The sequence below is a fragment of the Lithobates pipiens genome, unplaced genomic scaffold, assembly GCF_037356315.1.
Source record: "Lithobates pipiens isolate NorthernLeopardFrog02 unplaced genomic scaffold, aLitPip1_a1.2 Scaffold_3, whole genome shotgun sequence".
NCBI classification, from domain to species: domain Eukaryota; kingdom Metazoa; phylum Chordata; class Amphibia; order Anura; family Ranidae; genus Lithobates; species Lithobates pipiens.
In genome coordinates this window covers 165,179,474-165,198,803 of record NW_027507790.1, presented here as the reverse complement: position 1 = coordinate 165,198,803, position 19,330 = coordinate 165,179,474, and the positions used below count along the sequence as shown (strand labels likewise).

Below are 19,330 nucleotides of genomic sequence, written 5' to 3'. Positions count from 1 at the left end.
TTTTATTTTTTGTGCTACAAATAAAAAAAGACCAATTTAAAAAAATAATAATAATATGTTTTTCATTGTTTCTGTTACAAAACCTACTTGTATCAGTTCCTGGCAGTGACTTGGATCAGTTCTGGCAAAGCTTGTATGAGGAGTTCTCATATTGCACTGAGCTGTCCTATGGGGCTGCAGGGCTTCTGGAACTCTGTCTGGACATGCCTGGACAGTGCTGATTGGTCCTGTGCTGATCACATGCACTCTCCCAAGAAAAAAAAACTTCTCTAGCAATACTCACCAAACTGAGCATGTGCAGATTGACTCCAAATGCTCTGTCTTATCCGGATTTGTCAAGGGGGACAGTGCATGGAGGGGAGGATCTGTGCAAACAAGATCAAGCAGCCTTTTTACACAGAGGATTAACTCCTTAGATTCTACAGTGAGTATAACAAGCATGATTTACTGCATATGCAGACTGATTTTACTGTTGTGGGTTTAGTAACACTTTAAGGTAAAAAAAAAACCTGCTCCCTCCCAGACCCTTTTTAAACACATACCGGATCTTGAACCAGCCCTATTCTCATCTTTAGTAACACTTTTCCACTGTCTCTCTTCTCATAGGAGACTTGCCCATTGGCTCCTGCTGCTGTCAGTCAAATCCTGTGAGAGAGGAGTGGGGTCAAGTCGCACTGTGTGGGTCTATGGACACACAGCCCCGCTTGAGAGTGAGTTTGCATGAGAGCTCCCATAGCAAGCGGCTTGTTATGGGGGTACTCAGAGAAGAGAAGGGGTATACAGCGCTGGTGGAGGACCCCAGAGGAGGAGGTGTGTAGCCACTCTGTGCAATATCATTGCACAGAGCAGGTAAGTAAACAAAATATATTATTTTAATTAAAAAATATATATATTTACAATCACTGTAAGAATTAGTTTGCACAAAGCTGATTTTTCAGTGATGAATAAATGCTAGTGTGCTAACTAACTCTTTTGTTTATGCTCTCTATATCTCTCTATGATGGATGGACCTTTTTTTTTTTTGTTACTTAAAAAATCTTTACCATTTGAAGCTTCATTACAGATTGTAAACGCTAACATTGCAGGGTCTTCAGATTTCTCATGTATTGAATTGTAATGTAACTGTACTGTCTGCTCTCACGGTGTAAAGCTCTGCACAAACTGTTGTCGCTATATAAATCCTGTATAATACTAATAGTAATAATTACATTGTAGAGTGTTTGGACTTTTATAATTATCTTCTTTCTATGGTCATCTGCTTAATGGGCATCTAACAATATGGATAACATCCAGAATATATGGTTTCAGTGGTCCCTGTAGAAATGTGTGTGTGAACATTCCTGTAACCTTTATTGCAGGCTAAATCCCCATGGAAGCCCACGAATACTGTGTATTTTATATATATGCTGTCTTAATAGTCCCTGTAGAAGTCTATATGTGGGTAATTCTTTTATTTAATAGATTATTGGCTAAATCCACTTTGAGACTTCCTCCATATTTGGAGTGCTCAAATTCCTTGAATAACATCTATACAGTGCCTACAGGTTGGCTGTATCACACCAGCAAGCTGGCTTCAGTTTATGGATGCAACTGCTTTTCTTGGAAGATTCAGCCAATTAAGAGCCTTTTCTGTGGTCCCACATATTTGCATTGTAAGATTATTCTATCTTTCTAACAGTGCGTAGAACCATTGATGATTCCTCCCTGAATGTGGTCTGAAGGATGAAATGGATGACCTAGTATATCTTTGATTCATTATGCTACAGCTATTTTTTTCACTCTGTGATTTATCATTCTATTTATACAAGCATTCAAGGGACTATTGTTACTTGGAGAGAGTATCACCACTATATCTACATGATAATTACATATTTTCTGTTTATACTCAATATGTTTATTAAGAGTGAGTTTATACATATATTTATATTTTAGGATGTATTTACATATTTTTTTCACTAAAATTATCATTTTGGTTGGAATCTTGTTTTTATTTGTGTTTTTGTCTTTATAGTTTTGTAATAAAATATGTTTGTTTAGAAGTTGGTTGCATATGAGTTGACCTTTTTTTTCATACATTTGAACCTCCATGACAACCCTACAAAGTAGATATTTTTATAGGAGTGGTTTCTAACCCATTTGTTTCCTAGACCCTAGGCCATCCACCAGCAAGAGCTTCCTACCAAACGCTATAGCCTTGTCCCACTATTTCACTGTGGCCATAAAGGTTGTCTAAATCCAAAAAAAAAAAATTAAAAAGCTATTTGTTGAATCAATCTGCTGCCAACTACCCAAAACAACATATCAACTCTGAGCCTTTAAATTAATACTCTGGTAATTTAGATGGATGACATTGTCTTCATATTAACTATAAAACTTAAACAAAAACATTATATGACAATTTCCATGACTTATCTAAAGAAAGGACAGCAGGAAGTAAGTTTAAAGTTTTATTTACACTTACCTCTTCTATGTTGATCTCAGATACATCTCTCCAAAGAACCATTTGTAACAACTAAATCCACTCTTAAAATATATGGATAGGAAGAGTGCATGGACCAGATTTACTGAGCTAATCACCATTTTCAGAGATGCATGTGAGAAAGAAGATTATGAAAGTATGTGTGATTACACTTAAAGTGTTTGTTATCCTAAAAATAAACAGATCCTATTCCCTTAAATCATGTTATACAGCCCAGTGCTTGTGCTGTGTAAATTGGCCCCTTCTATCACCTAAAAAACCTGGCTGATCCTGCCTGGATACATTCTCCCCCCTGTAAATGGACCACAGTTTATCATGGCTGCTGAGCCCTAACACCATGCTCAGCGTACAGGCCTCCATCATCCACAGCCCTGCTCTGTCCTTCCTTGTCCTCCTCCCCCCCCCCCCGCCTGTCTGCTCGTGTCAGTGCCTGCCCGTTTTGCTCCTGCTGCTCTCATAATTACTATAAAATCCTCCTATCCCCTCTGTAACATAACAAAATGTGTCCCTGTGCCTGTGTTATATAAAACATATGCTGCTCTGTACCTACCCTGTTTCCCCTAAAATAGGACCTAGTGTGATTGTCGGTGATAGCTGCAATAAAAGCCCTACCCCCCAAATAAGCCCTAGTTAAAGTCCTTGTAGGTCTTCTTTTCAGGGTAGGGCTTATTTTTGAGGAAACAGGGTAGGGCTTATTTGGGTGGTAGGGCTTATATTGCAGCCAACACTGACAATCAGGCTAGGTCTTATTTTAGGGGAAACAGGGTATATCAGAGCGGCTCCTGGTGATCACGTGACTCCTTGTCTCTTTCTCTCTCTCCTCTCTTCCCCTCCTCCCCGGCTGACGTCATCAGGAGTGCTCTGCTGCACCCGCTGGAGCTGTCAGCCGGGCAGAGGAGAGTTCTGAGGAGTCACGTGAGGGGTGGGAGACACTCTGATGTAAGTACAGGTCAACATATTGTTTATATAACACAGGCACAGGGACACATATTGTTATGCTACAGAGGGGATGGGAGTATTTTTTATTAGTAGTGGCTTAACAACCACTTTAACTTCTGCCATCTACTTAGAAGTAATTTTTCTACACATTGTATGCAATGCCAGCATAGCACTTTCAATTACACAAAAACTGTACATAGCACTTTCAATTACACAAAAACTGTACATAGCACTTTCAATTACACAAAAACTGTACAATCTTTAATATTTAAAAATGCATACTTTTGTAAATGTATATTCAAAAGACCATCAAATTCCATAACAGTCGATAAATGCTATCATTTTATCACCTTCTATTTATATATTCAACAATATGTCACCATCAACATGATGGGGTTGATTTATGTGTGTGTATGCTATGCTTTGATAATACGGTATATGCAAAAGAAAAAACTATACTCTATATGGTGCATTTTGACCAAGCATTGAAGGAAAAGGAATTATTCCCTATAAAAACATTAATGTGAACTTCTAACTTGCCACACTAATAAATACACTTTAGTGACTGATCAACTTTTCCATCTTTGTTTCCAGAAATGTAGAGCAAACATTTCTTCTAATCACAATAAACCTAGCATACCGCACAGGCAAGGACCCTAAAAAAGGTGGTAGCATTAAAAACTTTTAAGGAATAAAATAAAAACCAATGAAAGACAAAAAAGTGACACCAGCTGTGAAATCATCTCAGGATCACACGGATATGACTTCATTGCCCATCTGTGATTGCTCTAAAAGGATTTTAAAGATTAAAACATTTTAACAGCTGGATACAGTTGTTGTGCCTCTTTTTTTGTGATAGTTGAGGTATAATTCTTGTGTTAATATGTGTGTTGATTTAAAACCTACCAAACAATTTTTAAGTAAGGTTAACTGTTTCTTGAAACAGGGACAAGTTCAGAGAAAAGTTTCAAAGGAGTATTAGGAAATCTGTAGCTGAGTTACGCAAACCAGGTCCTCATAATTACTATCAGATTTCCCTTTAACTGTGATCCTTTCTCTTGGGATTTCCCTGTCTTTTTCTTTAAATATGAAAAGCGAAGCAGAGTTTGCACATAAGCAGGGTCCCATAATAAATGTTGTAACTTAAAGCTGGACTCCAGTTAGACGACTAAATTCACAGATAGCACAGAGGTATGAGAGATGTTTAAGCTAGCAAAGTCTTTATTTTTCTGTTTATCCAGCCATGAGATTTACAGTCCTGCCTGGCAGGAAAGGGTTTAGACAGTTGGAGGCAGCAGTATATCGTTCACCCTGAAGGTGGCATTGTTCCTTTTATTCAGACTGGTAGGAGACCATTAATTGTCCCTTTCAGTGGGCTCCAGGCAGCCATCTTGGGAGGAATTGCAATCTTAATAGATGCTGAAATCACACAAGAACTTCTGGGTCATTCATAGTTAAATAGTTAGTGAGGTTGAAACAGGACACTAGCCCATTTATTTCAACCAACAAGAAAAAAAAATAATGAAAACCCCCATATACACAATCCTATACCCACAGTTGATCCAGAGAAAGGAAAAAAAAAACAATATGACCCAATTTTCTCCAGTCGGGGGTGAAAAAAAATCTTTCCTGGTCCTGGGGAGGTAATCGGATATTCCCTGGATCAACTACCCCTAGTGTTATTAGTTTTAAATAATAATATCCAGTTATATTATATGCATTTAGGAATGCATCCAGGCTTTTCCTAGAACAATCTACTGAACTGAACAGAAGCAGCTATTGATGGAGTATGTGTGAAGAACTTACTGTGAAGAAACCTTTCTGTATGTGGATGTAGCGCTGGCATTTTTGCCTACTAATGCAATGTTAATGTAAGCCTATGGACAGTGTTATTCTTTAGTATTTGGCGCCATTTAGTGACCAAAAACAGGAAATTGACTTGAATGATTTTCCTTTTCCAAGCACCAAAAATATAACAGGAAGTGACTGTTCTGTTTACATTTTATTGTGACCTATTTACCCAGAATGCCAAGTGACCTACCCATGATCACCCTGTATTGAACTGCATGCTGGGTAGGCTATAAAAGGGCCCGCATGGTAATTTTCTCTCTCCTGGACGCATGGCCTGCCTGTGAGGACCTGTGAGGAGGTCTCCAGAGAGCACAGCCTACAGCCACTGCGGAATGGAACGTATATAGGCTTTACCATCCACCTGATTGCTGGAGAGACCGAGTGGCTGGATCGGGAAGGATCCAGAGATACCTGTCGGAGCCATCAGAGGGACTCAGTTCATCTTGCAGAGTGGAGCAGTGTGATAGTGCCGGCCGGCTAGAAGCAAGACTGAGTGCGCCGGAGCAGAGCTGTTCCACTCTTCAGACCCTGTTTGGTGAGAGGGCTGTTTCCCACAGTTTTTACGCACTTTCATACACCTAGACTTTAATGCAGTGTTGCTGTGACCTATAGTCCCACGGAAGAGAACTTAATAAAGAGATTGAGTCAAGCAGGCCTCCAGCCTATTCATCACAATATTATTAGCACTGTGTTATCCCAAAGCAATTACAGGTGTATCACACCACAGGAACAAGTTCAATATTCATCTCAAGTTAACCCTTGTTATTCTACTGTTGGATTACAAAGCGTTATAAACACAAATATCTAGCAGAAGAAAGAATATCAAAGACTGCATCTTTTATTGCAAGTCCTTGTGCCTTTATTAAAGTAGGGGGAGCTCCCTTGTAATTGTGCTGTACCATATTTATCATTTTCATTTCTGTATTCACTAGAGTGTGCTGGAAGTGGGAAGGTGCCCAGAGTAAGAATTAGTCACTCTGAGCACTAGTCCCAATTGAAGTCACACACTCAGAGGTCACCTAAGACAACTGTACAGATACAATCTGCTGTGTATACCTACTGTACTATTACATTATGTTTATGTGACAGTGCAAATGTTGTAATTACCATTTTACATTACTCAATAAAAGTTCCAGTAAAAATAAGTTTCTGGTTAAGTACATTGGTGTGGAGTGTTGTTCCATTATTTAGCAGCGGGTGGAGCCATCGGATACCCAGGTAATAACAAAGGTATACTGTTATTATATTGTGGGGTTATTCTTCGCTATTGACTGAGCCAAGTCAGTGGGGGTTCACTAGCAGAGTACAGGCCCAAACAAATTCAGCAGCTCCTTCGGGGGTCAGTGATACATGTAGGTTAAATCTCTTTTGCTCCAGACGTAAAGAGTGCTCTCTTGTCCTCTGTAATGACCTAAAAGTAAATAATTCTACACCAAGTTCACTACATGGATCACTTATGTATTTATACATGTTGGCCATATCCCCCTTAATCTTCTCTTCTCAAGAGAGAATACATTTCATTTCAGCTAATCTTTCCTCATAGCAGAGCTCTACTGGCCTCTTATCAGTTTGGTTACCCTTCTCTGCATTTTCTCCAGTTCTCTGATATCCTTTTTTGTGAACTGGTGCCCAAAACGGAACTCCATATTACAGATGAAGTCTTACTAATGATCTGTACAGAGGCAAAATTATGTCTCTCTCTCTCTGCAGTCCATATGCATTTTGTTAGCTTTAGAAACTGCAGCTTGGCGTTGCATGCTATTAATAAGTTTATGATCTATCAGAAAACTCAGATCCTTCTCTGCTATTGAATCCTCCAGCTGTTCTCCTCCTAGAATGAATGCATGATTTTAGCTCCCAAGTGCATAACTTTACATTTAGCAATAATAAACCTAATTTTCCACTTAGTTGCCCAATTAAATAGAGCATGTTATAATGATGTTATTCAACTGCATAGCGTGGTGTCTTCTCCAAATGCTGACATTTTACTTTTTAGACCCTATATCATTTATAAATATGTTAAAAAGTAAGGCTCTCAACAGCCCATTTACATGACAAGATGTCAGACTAAGAAAGAGTAAGATAGCGTGTCCCTGGCACCTCTTGGAACCACACCTGTATCTTTAATACTTCACCACAAATGCTCTGACTGTTCAGGGTATTATGAAGTTGTCTGGTAGAATGGGTCCTGTTTACCTCTGATTCTCTCCTCTTTTGTTTGCTTCTCTCCTTTTTTCTTTTGTTTTTTTGCTCTTATTCTTTCTATTAACAGGATAACTGCACCATTTATGATACCACCAAATCCTTCTATTTCACATTGCACTGGGTTTGTACAGGAAGAATATTCGATCTGGATTTCTTCTTTTTTCTACAGTTAATCTGGTCCTAGAATCTACAGCAATATGGTTATAAAGCTGATATATATATATATAACAAATGAAATGGATATTTTGATGATAGGCAACTCCTATCCTCATATTGATTAGTGGTTCCAAATTAATAACTACTGCAGTAGGGAACAGACACAAAAGATACTCTCAGCATCTTTCCAAATAACCGTTCTCCTTTATTATGACGCATTTGAAGGCTTTTATACACATGATTACGTAGGTATCACATTAATATTACAATTGTACGTTTATGGTAACAAGGGGCGTTACATAGGCATGCTTATTCTAATCAGAACTCGAAAGAATGCAAAACATGTACTGAAAACATTATTAGTGCCGTGTGCACAGTGAGGGCATTGTGCAATACATATAAAATAGAATACAATTATATACAGAACCTACAAATTTCCATTACAGTCTCCTCTCTTTTGATCAATATTTTGATCACTAACCATACCTGCTATCACCTTTAACCTGGAACCTCCACACGCTTAGGTGGAGGTAGTCCTGGCCAAAGAGGCAAAAACTCCATTGTGGAGAAAATAATAGCTGAGCAGCTTTTTTCATTACAAAACGACTAAAGTACTGGCTGTACACTCCTGTGGCCAAAATGGCCTTCTAGCCTAATTGCTGGTATGCTGACTTATCAGCACATGTAAACACAGACAATTCTACATAAAATGGAAGAGGTACAAAAGACAAATATGACTTCAACATGGCTAAACTACTTTTCAAATATATGTATCCCTTACAATTAAAGTAATTGAATCAAAAAATACCCTAGACTGTGATCGCAAGAGGGAAACAAATCAAACACAGAGATTTCTTTCATTTAGTCATAGTACAGTGTCTGGTGTGGATCCAGGTGACTTTTCCTTCAAGTTTTGCAAAACTGTACATGAAATAGATGCTGTATTGAGTCTCCAAACATCTCCTTATATATAAATGTCTCTTAACAATCCACATGTCACCTGGCTTTAGTTTTAGATCCTTCCAAACTTTTAGGATCTGGAATTGGGGAGAAAACACATAAATGAGTTTGTCAAAAACCTTAAAAAATCAGCAACATTCTCTGTGAGATCCGAATGGAGGACTTCAGCAGCTGAGACAAAATATAAGAAAGTGAGTAACACACTCCCAACCCAAATCCCAAAGGGAGAGAGTCCAATATCCCCTCACGGGCTTGATAAAATATAATAAAACATTCAGGCAAAAGTTTTCTAGTGTCTTACTCTACTTTGTCCGCTACATTGTAGACAGTAGGGGGTGTAAAAATAAAACCTCAAAACTTCTAGTAAGGACTCTCCTATAAAAATGATTTCCTCTGTTACTCTCTGTAGATTCTGCACTCTGCACTTAAAAACTACTTCTGAGAACACCTTTTTTTACTGTGGCCTGTGCAGTAGCATTTGCCACTGGACATCCAGAAAACATGTCCATACAAACAAAATACATACTCGTAAGATTCCTGACTTGGGCATCTGGATATATCTTTTTGTTATCTCTGGAAGGGATGTTCAGCTTTTGGTAACACCTTTGGTAACAGGTAAAACAAGAAGTGATATGTTATAAAAACAACTGTGGAGAACCCTGGCTCTATCCCACGCTCATTTACTAAGGCAGCCATAGCTACTTGTGACTGATGACACAGTCCATGTGTCAAGCTGGAGGGAAAAGAGTGTCTGCAAACATAAATGATCACCTTTTCCAAAGTCTTGTTTCCTAAGAAGTTGCCCTCTGTGGACCACTTGTGCTTCTCGTTCTGGGGTCCTTAAAGTTGAATTATTAATCCCAGCTATACTGGGCCAGAACTAGTTGTGGAATCTGTGAGTTGCACAGACCCAGCAAGTGTCCGGGGCTGTAAATGCAGCATCCTTAGAGTCGCCTGGTCTGCTTCCATATTTGAGTTTTACTGTTAGTATGGCTACCTCAGCAAGAACCTGGAAGGCTGAAAACAGCCGATCAAATTAACTTGGCATGCTTGATTGGTTTACCTGCCGAAGTAAAAACAAACTTCTGGCCCTTCAAATGGAACCAAAAGCTCTCTATATCTTGACTATCTATATAACTATATACTCTTTTTATAGCTCACAGGCTTTTCTAAAACATGGAGCTCTGCTTCTTGAGCTGGGGAAAAAGGATCCAATGACTCTGAATACTGAGTTTCCTTCTGGGTGATAAACTTCATCCTCAGTATAAAACCAGGAATAACACTACAAAAAAGTAAATACTCGGGTCTTCAGGGAGAGTGTCCTGCACTGGGCTCACAGCAGCTGATTCCTATGTCATCAATTTAACACATGTGTTTTTTCTTTGTTTCCAGCCTCCTCCAATAGAGGCAATAAGGTGGCTGGATTCAAATGTACACATTTTTCATTGTTAGATTTGTACATAAACACACAAAACAAATTCATATTTTGAACCTTTCATTAGACAAACACTTAGCTATATATTTGCTGTGCAGAATGTCGGACTATTAAAAATTAAATATTCAACCAAAATAATATCTGTAACTTTGTCTAATAGCAACTTTGCATAAAGCTACAGCTCTGATACATCGGAGTGAACCCTTCATTACTGGGTCCAGCTTGCATAAATATAACAACAGGGGCGGATCCAGAGTCTAGTTTCGGGAGGGGCACTGCCAGAAAATATTTTTTTTTTGCAGGCAATTTATCGGGAAAATGGCTGGCGTTGTCGCTTCAATCATCACGGCGCTATGGTTGATATGGTGTCAGGATGATTGAAGTGCATTATTTATATTATTACATTGTTATATAAAATTAAATGGTTCAACTCACCATAATCCAGAATCAGTGGGAGCCCTGAGGGTGTCACTTGCCACCGTCGCATGCCACCAGATGCGGCTTGTCACTTGCGACGTCACCTGCCGCACCTTGCAGATTGTCACTTGCCACGTCACCTGCCACAGCTTGCGGATTGTCACTTGCCACATCACCTGCCACACCTTGCGGATTGTCACTTGCCACACCTTGCGGATTGTCACTTGCCACGTCCCCTGCCAAACCTTGCGGATTGTCACTTGTCACGTCACTTGCCACACTGTGGATTGTCACTTGCCAGGTCACCTTTCACACTGGGGAGGCAGTGAATGCCTGAAAACTGCCTCAGTGGTGCAAATTGGCACACATTTGCACTTGAATGGTGCTTCCCCCCCTTCTATATAGCAGCTCAGTGACAGAGTTCAGTCACAGCCCCCATTTTTCTGCCACCAAGCCCTGACAGCACGCCCACTCTTCTCTTTCCTTCAGACATGCACTCCTTCCAGCGTGCAAACTCCATCCAAAGCCCTTCGCGCCACCACCCCTCCCCTCACACACTGCTCAGAGGGCGGAGGGGACCCGCTGCATGGTGGACGGGGACGGAAGGGGACGACGTGATGCCTCGTCATCACGTCGGCTCCGTGACTGACTCCAAGACGTCACTCGTTGCTAGACGCCAGGCGGCCCAAGCGCTAGCAACGAGTGCAGGGTTGCCATGCCAGCGCCCCAGCTCCACCCACCTCCAGGCTCCTCCTGGTCCCAGCGCCGCATAATTGATCTCTAGAGTCTCTCTCTGTTCCGCTGATCGGATGATGAGAGAGAGACTCGGGCAGCGCTGCAGCCTGCAAATGACTGTTACAATCATGTCGGTGTGATATTTTCGGGGGGGGCAATTGACCCGTTGCCCCCCCCCTGGATCCGCCCCTGTATAACAATAGCTTTTTCCTATCATGCTGTTTGTGTAAGAACTCCTGTTTCATGTTTCAAAAAGACAACTTTTTCCTGGCAATATTATAATAAATGATAAGAATACCCTGCAGTCATGCAGAGATGTCCATAAATCCAAAATATTCTTCTACTTATACCTACTGCACTTACAAGGAAAAGGGGCACATCATTTCACAATCCACACATTCTGCTTTGGATTTCAAAAATAAAAATACATAAAAACAAAAGGACCAACAATATGTATGACGGACCAGAAAGCACTTGGCCATCAAAAACTATAAACCAACTGGCTGCAGGCAGCAGCTATCCTAACAGGGTGTGTGGACTTGATGTGATGGGTCTGTTATATTTAAATGTTATTATTACTCTCACATCATGGACCGCACATCAAGTTATTATCAGACTTTAAGATTTCATTTCTGTAGAAAAACTTCCTTATGTATCCCATCCATCTTGGCTTTGTTAAACATTATTGCAGCTGTATTCAAATTAACATCCTCATCTTAATCTTTTTTTTCTTTCCACTCAATAAATGTAAAATTACAAAATTGTTATCTTAATCTAAACAAATTCCTTTTTTTAACAATTTCCCCATTAACCTGGATTTAATTTCCAACCAAAGGTTGTCTAAACCAGTTTCAATATATCTATATTTAATAATAAAATTGTTAAACTCATATTAGTAATTAATACTCATATGATAATTTCAATATCACACACTAATATATATGCACAGATAAATGTCCTTAAAGGGGGACATATTACTTAATTTTACTCAATTTCTCTCTTTTTTTTTTTTTAAATGCACTGTTTCCACTATCAAAAGATATTAAATTTGTGTAAGACACAGTTAATTTGTAACCTTCATTTTACCATGCTTGGAAAACAGATTCAAAAATAATTGTGATCACATTGTTTATCATTAGATTCGTTAACCCGGCACATTTTGTTATAAATGTTTTGTCTAAAAAACTGAAATTGGCATGGTGTCCTCCCAGCTTATCACCAACTCTCATGTCAGCCACATTCTTTCAGGAGAGCACAAAGGAGGGGGTCACATCTGCGTACATGACACAAGCGATAGAACTACAGGTTCCAGCATTCACAAACATACACAAGTATCGCTCTAAAATCGCTTACATTATTCCCATTTGTACACAACACATGCATTTCATTCTCTCTTTATTTTAACACTTTTTAAATACTTCCTTGCTTAAATTTCTGCTTTCTTTATTTTACTAGTTGTAGTGCCTGACCCCAAATTCAGCCCACAACTTAACATCAAAAAGTCCCTTTCTGTCTAGTGTTAATGTCACTCTTGATCCATCCTGCTCACATAAATAGCCGTTTCTCTAGCTGTATACTCTGCATGATTCTTTGTCCTTGTGGACTTTGGTAACCCAGTTACCCATTGTGGATCCCTGTCCACTTTAACCATTAATCTAGGGGCTCAGTATAGGCGGAACCGCACCTTCGGTTCATATATAGCGCTCCTCTTGCGCTGGGCATTTTTGAGGGTCTCTTACCCATCATTCCCTTACTTAATTTAATGCCCATAATGACTGGCCAGTCTTCTCTACGTGTGCCTATACCCTTTTGCCTCTAAACTACTTTATCTAGCAGATGTATTACATTATACTCTGTGAACAGCACTATTCTTCCCTTTCTCTATAACACTCTGATGGACAGTAGAAAGTGACAACATAACATATAACCACTAATCAATACAGTTCGATTAAGGGGAGTAAAATAGGTACCCTTTGTCCCGAAAATGCCTTACCGATCAAGGAAGTCTGATAACTCAAATGTAAGCAAAAGGCTTACCTCAGCCGGCTGATTATCAGAAATTCCCGGATCGTCTCAAGCTCCTCGTTTCAGATACTCAGGGTCACCTGATAACCCCTCCTTTTTTGTGAACTGGTGCCCAAAACGGAACTCCATATTACAGATGAAGTCTTACTAATGATCTGTACAGAGGCAAAATTATGTCTCTCTCTCTCTGCAGTCCATATGCATTTTGTTAGCTTTAGAAACTGCAGCTTGGCATTGCATGCTATTAATAAGTTTATGATCTATCAGAAAACTCAGATCCTTCTCTGCTATTGAATCCTCCAGCTGTTCTCCTCCTAGAATGAATGCATGATTTTAGCTCCCAAGTGCATAACTTTACATTTAGCAATAATAAACCTAATTTTCCACTTAGTTGCCCAATTAAATAGAGCATGTTATAATGATGTTATTCAACTGCATAGCGTGGTGTCTTCTCCAAATGCTGACATTTTACTTTTTAGACCCTATATCATTTATAAATATGTTAAAAAGTAAGGCTCTCAACAGCCCATTTACATGACAAGATGTCAGACTAAGAAAGAGTAAGATAGCGTGTCCCTGGCACCTCTTGGAACCACACCTGTATCTTTAATACTTCACCACAAATGCTCTGACTGTTCAGGGTATTATGAAGTTGTCTGGTAGAATGGGTCCTGTTTACCTCTGATTCTCTCCTCTTTTGTTTGCTTCTCTCCTTTTTTCTTTTGTTTTTTTGCTCTTATTCTTTCTATTAACAGGATAACTGCACCATTTATGATACCACCAAATCCTTCTATTTCACATTGCACTGGGTTTGTACAGGAAGAATATTCGATCTGGATTTCTTCTTTTTTCTACAGTTAATCTGGTCCTAGAATCTACAGCAATATGGTTATAAAGCTGATATATATATATATAACAAATGAAATGGATATTTTGATGATAGGCAACTCCTATCCTCATATTGATTAGTGGTTCCAAATTAATAACTACTGCAGTAGGGAACAGACACAAAAGATACGCTCAGCATCTTTCCAAATAACCGTTCTCCTTTATTATGACGCATTTGAAGGCTTTTATACACATGATTACGTAGGTATCACATTAATATTACAATTGTACGTTTATGGTAACAAGGGGCGTTACATAGGCATGCTTATTCTAATCAGAACTCGAAAGAATGCAAAACATGTACTGAAAACATTATTAGTGCCGTGTGCACAGTGAGGGCATTGTGCAATACATATAAAATAGAATACAATTATATACAGAACCTACAAATTTCCATTACAGTCTCCTCTCTTTTGATCAATATTTTGATCACTAACCATACCTGCTATCACCTTTAACCTGGAACCTCCACACGCTTAGGTGGAGGTAGTCCTGGCCAAAGAGGCAAAAACTCCATTGTGGAGAAAATAATAGCTGAGCAGCTTTTTTCATTACAAAACGACTAAAGTACTGGCTGTACACTCCTGTGGCCAAAATGGCCTTCTAGCCTAATTGCTGGTATGCTGACTTATCAGCACATGTAAACACAGACAATTCTACATAAAATGGAAGAGGTACAAAAGACAAATATGACTTCAACATGGCTAAACTACTTTTCAAATATATGTATCCCTTACAATTAAAGTAATTGAATCAAAAAATACCCTAGACTGTGATCGCAAGAGGGAAACAAATCAAACACAGAGATTTCTTTCATTTAGTCATAGTACAGTGTCTGGTGTGGATCCAGGTGACTTTTCCTTCAAGTTTTGCAAAACTGTACATGAAATAGATGCTGTATTGAGTCTCCAAACATCTCCTTATATATAAATGTCTCTTAACAATCCACATGTCACCTGGCTTTAGTTTTAGATCCTTCCAAACTTTTAGGATCTGGAATTGGGGAGAAAACACATAAATGAGTTTGTCAAAAACCTTAAAAAATCAGCAACATTCTCTGTGAGATCCGAATGGAGGACTTCAGCAGCTGAGACAAAATATAAGAAAGTGAGTAACACACTCCCAACCCAAATCCCAAAGGGAGAGAGTCCAATATCCCCTCACGGGCTTGATAAAATATAATAAAACATTCAGGCAAAAGTTTTCTAGTGTCTTACTCTACTTTGTCCGCTACATTGTAGACAGTAGGGGGTGTAAAAATAAAACCTCAAAACTTCTAGTAAGGACTCTCCTATAAAAATGATTTCCTCTGTTACTCTCTGTAGATTCTGCACTCTGCACTTAAAAACTACTTCTGAGAACACCTTTTTTTACTGTGGCCTGTGCAGTAGCATTTGCCACTGGACATCCAGAAAACATGTCCATACAAACAAAATACATACTCGTAAGATTCCTGACTTGGGCATCTGGATATATCTTTTTGTTATCTCTGGAAGGGATGTTCAGCTTTTGGTAACACCTTTGGTAACAGGTAAAACAAGAAGTGATATGTTATAAAAACAACTGTGGAGAACCCTGGCTCTATCCCACGCTCATTTACTAAGGCAGCCATAGCTACTTGTGACTGATGACACAGTCCATGTGTCAAGCTGGAGGGAAAAGAGTGTCTGCAAACATAAATGATCACCTTTTCCAAAGTCTTGTTTCCTAAGAAGTTGCCCTCTGTGGACCACTTGTGCTTCTCGTTCTGGGGTCCTTAAAGTTGAATTATTAATCCCAGCTATACTGGGCCAGAACTAGTTGTGGAATCTGTGAGTTGCACAGACCCAGCAAGTGTCCGGGGCTGTAAATGCAGCATCCTTAGAGTCGCCTGGTCTGCTTCCATATTTGAGTTTTACTGTTAGTATGGCTACCTCAGCAAGAACCTGGAAGGCTGAAAACAGCCGATCAAATTAACTTGGCATGCTTGATTGGTTTACCTGCCGAAGTAAAAACAAACTTCTGGCCCTTCAAATGGAACCAAAAGCTCTCTATATCTTGACTATCTATATAACTATATACTCTTTTTATAGCTCACAGGCTTTTCTAAAACATGGAGCTCTGCTTCTTGAGCTGGGGAAAAAGGATCCAATGACTCTGAATACTGAGTTTCCTTCTGGGTGATAAACTTCATCCTCAGTATAAAACCAGGAATAACACTACAAAAAAGTAAATACTCGGGTCTTCAGGGAGAGTGTCCTGCACTGGGCTCACAGCAGCTGATTCCTATGTCATCAATTTAACACATGTGTTTTTTCTTTGTTTCCAGCCTCCTCCAATAGAGGCAATAAGGTGGCTGGATTCAAATGTACACATTTTTCATTGTTAGATTTGTACATAAACACACAAAACAAATTCATATTTTGAACCTTTCATTAGACAAACACTTAGCTATATATTTGCTGTGCAGAATGTCGGACTATTAAAAATTAAATATTCAACCAAAATAATATCTGTAACTTTGTCTAATAGCAACTTTGCATAAAGCTACAGCTCTGATACATCGGAGTGAACCCTTCATTACTGGGTCCAGCTTGCATAAATATAACAATAGCTTTTTCCTATCATGCTGTTTGTGTAAGAACTCCTGTTTCATGTTTCAAAAAGACAACTTTTTCCTGGCAATATTATAATAAATGATAAGAATACCCTGCAGTCATGCAGAGATGTCCATAAATCCAAAATATTCTTCTACTTATACCTACTGCACTTACAAGGAAAAGGGGCACATCATTTCACAATCCACACATTCTGCTTTGGATTTCAAAAATAAAAATACATAAAAACAAAAGGACCAACAATATGTATGACGGACCAGAAAGCACTTGGCCATCAAAAACTATAAACCAACTGGCTGCAGGCAGCAGCTATCCTAACAGGGTGTGTGGACTTGATGTGATGGGTCTGTTATATTTAAATGTTATTATTACTCTCACATCATGGACCGCACATCAAGTTATTATCAGACTTTAAGATTTCATTTCTGTAGAAAAACTTCCTTATGTATCCCATCCATCTTGGCTTTGTTAAACATTATTGCAGCTGTATTCAAATTAACATCCTCATCTTAATCTTTTTTTTCTTTCCACTCAATAAATGTAAAATTACAAAATTGTTATCTTAATCTAAACAAATTCCTTTTTTTAACAATTTCCCCATTAACCTGGATTTAATTTCCAACCAAAGGTTGTCTAAACCAGTTTCAATATATCTATATTTAATAATAAAATTGTTAAACTCATATTAGTAATTAATACTCATATGATAATTTCAATATCACACACTAATATATATGCACAGATAAATGTCCTTAAAGGGGGACATATTACTTAATTTTACTCAATTTCTCTCTTTTTTTTTTTTTAAATGCACTGTTTCCACTATCAAAAGATATTAAATTTGTGTAAGACACAGTTAATTTGTAACCTTCATTTTACCATGCTTGGAAAACAGATTCAAAAATAATTGTGATCACATTGTTTATCATTAGATTCGTTAACCCGGCACATTTTGTTATAAATGTTTTGTCTAAAAAACTGAAATTGGCATGGTGTCCTCCCAGCTTATCACCAACTCTCATGTCAGCCACATTCTTTCAGGAGAGCACAAAGGAGGGGGTCACATCTGCGTACATGACACAAGCGATAGAACTACAGGTTCCAGCATTCACAAACATACACAAGTATCGCTCTAAAATCGCTTACATTATTCCCATTTGTACACAACACATGCATTTCATTCTCTCTTTATTTTAACACTTTTTAAATACTTCCTTGCTTAAATTTCTGCTTTCTTTATTTTACTAGTTGTAGTGCCTGACCCCAAATTCAGCCCACAACTTAACATCAAAAAGTCCCTTTCTGTCTAGTGTTAATGTCACTCTTGATCCATCCTGCTCACATAAATAGCCGTTTCTCTAGCTGTATACTCTGCATGATTCTTTGTCCTTGTGGACTTTGGTAACCCAGTTACCCATTGTGGATCCCTGTCCACTTTAACCATTAATCTAGGGGCTCAGTATAGGCGGAACCGCACCTTCGGTTCATATATAGCGCTCCTCTTGCGCTGGGCATTTTTGAGGGTCTCTTACCCATCATTCCCTTACTTAATTTAATGCCCATAATGACTGGCCAGTCTTCTCTACGTGTGCCTATACCCTTTTGCCTCTAAACTACTTTATCTAGCAGATGTATTACATTATACTCTGTGAACAGCACTATTCTTCCCTTTCTCTATAACACTCTGATGGACAGTAGAAAGTGACAACATAACATATAACCACTAATCAATACAGTTCGATTAAGGGGAGTAAAATAGGTACCCTTTGTCCCGAAAATGCCTTACCGATCAAGGAAGTCTGATAACTCAAATGTAAGCAAAAGGCTTACCTCAGCCGGCTGATTATCAGAAATTCCCGGATCGTCTCAAGCTCCTCGTTTCGGATACTCAGGGTCACCTGATAACCCCTCCTGGCTGGCTCGCCACCTGAAATGGATATTTTGATGATAGGCAACTCCTATCCTCATATTGATTAGTGGTTCCAAATTAATAACTACTGCAGTAGGGAACAGACACAAAAGATACGCTCAGCATCTTTCCAAATAACCGTTCTCCTTTATTATGACGCATTTGAAGGCTTTTATACACATGATTACGTAGGTATCACATTAATATTACAATTGTACGTTTATGGTAACAAGGGGCGTTACATAGGCATGCTTATTCTAATCAGAACTCGAAAGAATGCAAAACATGTACTGAAAACATTATTAGTGCCGTGTGCACAGTGAGGGCATTGTGCAATACATATAAAATAGAATACAATTATATACAGAACCTACAAATTTCCATTTCACAAACTTAATTATTTTATGATGGTATTCCTCCTAAATGGTTCTTGGGTCACTGCTTAATGATTTGTACTATTAATATTGTACATGTGCTGCCTTAATCGCTTCTTGTATGTTACAGGATTTTGCTATTCTATCTGTTATTCTCTTTTCTTTTTGTAGCAACGAGGCTTAAAAAATAAAGTTAAAAAAAGTAAGGATCCCAATACTAAACCCTGGGGTACACGACTAATAACCTTAGACCATTCAGAATATGGATCATTAATCACTACTCTCTGAATACATTCTTTTAACCAGTTTTCTACCCATTTACAAACTGAATTGTCTAAGCCTCCAGACTTTAACTTACAC

At 38.7% G+C, this 19,330-nt stretch overlaps 1 long non-coding RNA gene across 1 annotated transcript; it reads right to left on the bottom strand.

Moving 5' to 3' along the window:
* Positions 1 to 7,814: 7,814 nt before the first annotated feature.
* On the bottom strand, positions 7,815 to 18,973 carry LOC143940743 (uncharacterized). The gene is made up of 2 exons (XR_013263928.1): positions 13,215 to 18,973; positions 7,815 to 8,667 (listed from the first exon to the last, which is right to left on the bottom strand). It is a non-coding gene; the product is annotated as an uncharacterized LOC143940743 (long non-coding RNA).
* Between the last annotated feature and the right edge of the window lie 357 nt (positions 18,974 to 19,330).